The following is a 5,678-nucleotide window of genomic DNA, read 5'->3' on the forward strand; positions in this document are numbered from 1 at the left end:
GCCAACCATTTGAAATTATGTGTGATACTTCCAACCATGCAGTAGGAGCAGCACTGGCTCAACGTGAAGGTAAGGACCCCTTTGTTATTGCGTATGCGTCTAAAACTTTAGATGCCGCTCAGTCTAATTATACTACTACTGAGAAAGAGCTTCTTGCTATTGTTTTTGCTCTGTATAAATTCCGAGCCTATTTACTTGGTACGAAGGTAGTAGTGTATTCAGACCACGCAGCTCTAAGGTATCTATTATCTAAAAAGGAGTCCAAACCAAGGCTTATACGTTGGATACTGCTATTACAAGAATTTGATTTAGAAATTAAGGACAGAAGTGGTAACCAAAATTTAGTGGTAGACCACTTGAGTCGCCTTGAGCAAATTACAGATGACTCCACTCCTATAGCTGATAATTTCCCATTTGATAACCTGCAAGCAGTATCTGAGATAGTCCCTTGGTATGCACCTGTAGGTAATTATCTAGTTAGCCACACCTTTCCTCCATACTTTTCTAAGCATCAAAGAGACAAGCTGAAAAGCGAGTCTAAATATTATATATGGGATGACCCATATTTATGGAGATGTGGCGCTGACCAGGTAATTAGACGGTGTGTGCTTCAATCAGAATTCCAGTCCATCTTAGAGGTCTGTCACTCATCTGAGAGTGGAGGACATTTTGGCCCTCAAAGAACTGCTAGAAAAATCTTAGACTGTGGATTCTGGTGGCCTACTCTTTTTAGGGACGCTGCTGAATTTTGTAAATCCTGTTTCCCATGCCAGAAATTTGGTAATATATCCAGGAGGGATGAGATGCCTTAACAGATTATGCTTTTCTGTGAAATTTTTGATGTTTGGGGCATTGACTTCATGGGTCCATTTCCAAATTCCAATGGTTATTTTTATATATTGTTAGCTGTGGATTACGTTTCCAAATGGGTGGAAGCAATTCCTACCCACACTGATGATGCTAACACTGTTGTTTTCTTTGTGAGAAACCATATTATTTGTCGCTTTGGATCACCACGAGCAATCGTGAGCGATCAAGGCACCCATTTTTGTAACAGGAGACTAACAGGATTGATGAAGAAACATGGGATTATCCATAAAGTTGCAACAGCTTACCATCCTCAGACTAATGGGCAAGCCGAGGTGTCAAATAGAGAGATAAAGCGTATCTTGCAGAAGATAGTCAAACCTCATAGAAGAGACTGGAGCACCAGGCTACAAGATGCACTCTGGGCATACAGAACAGCATACAAAACACCCATTGGGATGAGTCCTTTCCTCTTAGTTTAGGGAAAAGCCTGTCATCTCCCTGTTGAAGTAGAGCACAAAGCCTTTTGGGCAGTAAAGGAATGCAACATTGGAATTGAGGGAGCCGGAGCTGAAAGAAAGTTGCAACTGCAAGAACTGGAAAGCCTTCGACTAGAAGCTTATGAGAACTCAAGACTATACAAGGAGAAGATGAAGGCTGTACATGATCAGCACATCAAGAGGAAAGAGTTCCAACCTGGGGACTTAGTCCTCCTTTACAAGTCTTGACTGAGGCTCATGCCAGGCAAGTTGAGATCTAGATGGGAAGGTCCATACAGAGTAGAGAAGGCCGAACCATATGGAGTTTATCACCTTAGCCATCCTTCAAGCTCTGAACTTATCAAAGTTAATGGACATCGTTTAAAGCTGTACCATGGCGAGAAGCGGAAGAAAGACAAGGAGCTCGAGATCTTCCGCTTGGAAGATCCCCACATAGCCGAAGACTGAGCTAGTGGAGCGTCCAACTTACGGACGTTAAAGCAAAGTGCTAGGTGGGAGACAACCCACCATGGTATGATCGTTCTTTTCTTTATTTTTTAGTTTTCTTGTTCAATAACTCTTCTCTTCATTAGTACATTTCGTGCATCTACATTTACATACTCCTATTTTTATTAAAAAAAAAATTTGTTACCCGACGCGATCGCATCATTGACGCGTCCGCGTCGCAGGTATTGGGAGAGACAATTAAAAATGAACAGAGAGTCACGCGAGAGCGTGGCTGGAGGTGTGCCAATGGCACAATTCGGCCCACGCGATCGCGACGCTGACGCGACCGCGTCATATGGGATCAGTGGCCTCCCACGCGACCCCGTGTCCCACGCGGCCGCGTGACCAAGGATTTCGACGTAATAATGGTGCACAGCTGAAAGTTGTGCTAGAGTGGTGCTGGACTCGCGCTGGACGCGCAGTCCATTCATGCGACTGCGTGCCCCACGCGGCCGCGTCACATCCCAATAATTGCCCATTCACGCGATCGCATGCCCCATGCGATCGCGTCACCTAAAATTTGGCATTTAATGTTTTTGAACAGAGAGTTGTGCGAGTGCGAGGCTACCCTCGTGCCAATGGCATAAAACGGGTCACGCGATCGCGTGACCGACGCGACCGCGTCATTTACTTTAAGCGCAAGTCGCGCGACCGCGTGTCCCACGCGATCGCGTCGCTTGCGTCGCACAGCCTCCCTAATTCTGCCAACTATCTTATCTTTTTCTCCCCAAATCCTATTTTCTTTTTTCCTCCTTATTTCTTCTACCTTTCTTCCTCCCTGCCTTCTTCCTTCTTTCTCACTTTTTACTTTCTCTCACCCCCATTAACAAGGTTTTTCTTTTCTTCTTCCCTCCTCACTTTTCTATTATTCTTCTTATTTTTATATGTTATCTTCTTTTTTTTTTCTTTTTACCTTCATTGTTCTTATTTTCTTTTTCTTTCCTTTTCCTTTTTACTTGGTGTTATTAATTTAATTGAGTCATTATTTCTAATTATATGCTTGTGGACTGTTGTAAATTTGTTTGACAATTATATATTACTTTTTAAGGGATTACTTGCATGTTCAAATTATTATTTTCAAGAGCTTATTTCACATGCATGCTATGTGTTTGTGAAAAAACCCATATGGCATTATGAACTTCTCTACATTTTTCTACTCTAATATTCAATGCTTGCTTTTCACAAAATCCCTTTACTACTTTATTAATTGAATTTAATTGTCAATACAAACGTGATAGTTAGTTACGAGTGATAACATATTTAAATTGGACATTGAATGCTTGGTCTACGCTACTCATGCCTTTGCCTGCATGCCAATAAACTCCTTGCGTTTACTTGTCCCTATATGCCCTTGCTATATTTCCATTGATGACTTTTTCCATGTCATCCGGACCATGTGTTAACGTCATTCTTCTTTATTGTGCATTGCTTATCACTTACACCACCCTCTTCCTTGCTCTATTCCTTTCAATTTATTTTACTTTCTCTTCCCTTTTTCAGGATGGCCACCAAGAAAGGAAAGGAGAAAGCTACTCCCAAACTACCAGCAAGAAGAGGTACAAAAAGAGCATTAGTGGCAGAACCCTCTTCAACTGCAGTAAAGCCCTCAACAAAGAGATTTAAGAGGATTATAAAGGTTGATGAAAAAGAGAAAGCTTTCCCAGCAAAGGACACTGCGCGATTTCCCAATCGCTACTGTGAGCAGATGTTCTCCATCCTGGCAGAAAAGAATTACAACAACGAATACCTTCTTCTCCTCCCGCCCAATATTGCCACCTTCGTTGAGCCGCAAATTGCCCGAAGACAATGGGGTTTCCTACAAAGACAGCCAAGGCAGGTCAATCTTTCTTGGGTAGTCGACTTCTACTCCAATTTCCACCTGCCCACTCTGCAGTCTGTCTATGTTCGTCAGAAGCAAGTCCCCATTACAGAAGAAGCCATTCAGAAAGCTCTAAGTCTTCCCACTATTCCAGAAGGATTGGACGCCTTTCAAGAAGCTGCACTCAAGCACCAGATGTACCAATTTGACTGGGATGTTGTTCTCAGAGTTATTGCATTACTTGGCAGCAGATGGATCTACGGATACCATCGTACCCGCCCTAAGGGAATATCGGCTTCAGCACTTACCTTGGAGGCTCGCGTATGGGCACAGATCATGTCCCATTACGTCTTCCCGAGCACTCACGAGTCCTCCTTCACTGTGGACATGGCCGTTCTACTATGGTGCATCCTTACAGACCAACCTCTGAATCTACCAAGACATATCCGGAATGCTATGGAACACGTAGAAATTGCGGACAACTTGCCTTTTCCCGCCCTGGTCTCAGATCTTGTCTCAGCAGCCGGAGTCTCCTACAGAGCTGGGGACACCAAAGTCATGCTTCCACGGGATGATTAGTATGTCTCCAACAGGAAGTACCTTAGACTTCCAGTAGCCACTATTAGCCAGCTTACTGAACCAGTTGAGGATATTCCTTCTTCAACACCACAAGCACCCACAACAGCCTAACTGCTCCAGTAGATATTTGAAAAGTTGGATCGACATGAACAGAAAGCTAAGCTGAGAGAGCGCCGTAACAAGCGCCGATTCACATACCTCAAGGAGCTGATCATGGGAAAATTCAAGGACTCAGACACCCCAGAATCCACTTCTTTTACCAGCATAGGGAGCTATGATGGTCCCGACTGTGGAGATACTGCTACTAGCCCACCTTTGTTCTTGACAGATGGCACCGAGGACGGTGCAACGCCTTAAGTGTGAGGAGGTCGGTCAGTACCTGACTTCTGGAGGTAATTTCTCTTCCCTATACACCAATAAATTAGGTTATTTAGTTAGTTTTTCTTTTGTAGAATAGGATAATTTGCATAGTAATAGATTAGTTGCATGCATGTTCTACTTGATTGAAAAGACAATAAGTTTCTTCTAAGACTCTATCTTTGGAACAAAATTTCACTAATTTTAATTAAAACTTTTATGTTAAATTTGCTTGAAGTTGTATTTGGAACATGATTTTTGAGCTAAAGAACACACAACCTGTGAGATTTGAGCCTTTATGAATGGTTACATTATTTAACCATAATTATTTTATTCTTGTGTGTTTACTTCTCTATGATTGTAATCTATATTTTGTTTCATCTTATATGTCCAATGTTTATTATATTTACATGGTTGCATATGATTGAGGCCATTATTTGTTCAGCTTACTTATCCAAAATAAGCCTACCCTTTCAATTACCTTTGTTAGCCACTTTAAGCCTTTAAATCCCATTTGTTCTATATTTTACCACATTACTAGTCTTAAGCGGAAAAATAATTATACATCCCAAATTGAATCTTTGGTTAGCTTAAAATAGAATTGTGTGTGTTATTTAAGTATGGAAAATTGTGGGAACAAAGGATAATAAGGGAATGAGAATAATATAATAGAATTTGGATGCCTACTCATGTGAAACTATAAAAAAATAAAAAATCTATACACACTGATAAGATATGTTTATGTTTATGTTATGATAAAATATATATATATATATATATATATATTCAATAAATAAATAAGAGGACAAAATTACCCCAATGTTAGATTAAGAATTCAAAAATCAATGCATGTATGATAAAATAAAAATAAAAAGTTGAAACATGAGTATGGAATGTAAAAAGGAATTTCTGGGTAGCTAGGTATGAATTTTAGAAGTTATATAGAATATATATAGGTTATGTTAAAGATTGGGTTAATTAAAGATTCAATTTATAAGCTTACTTAGCCATATATGTATCCTTACCCTTACCTTGGCCCCATTACAACCTTAAAAAGACCTCATGATGTTTGCATTGGTATATTAAATGTTGTTGATTGGTTAGGAGAAGAACAAAAATTAGAGAGCATG

This window comes from Arachis ipaensis, chromosome B10 (genome assembly GCF_059453495.1).
Source record: "Arachis ipaensis isolate K30076 ecotype BB chromosome B10, ASM5945349v1, whole genome shotgun sequence".
Lineage (NCBI taxonomy): Eukaryota > Viridiplantae > Streptophyta > Magnoliopsida > Fabales > Fabaceae > Arachis > Arachis ipaensis.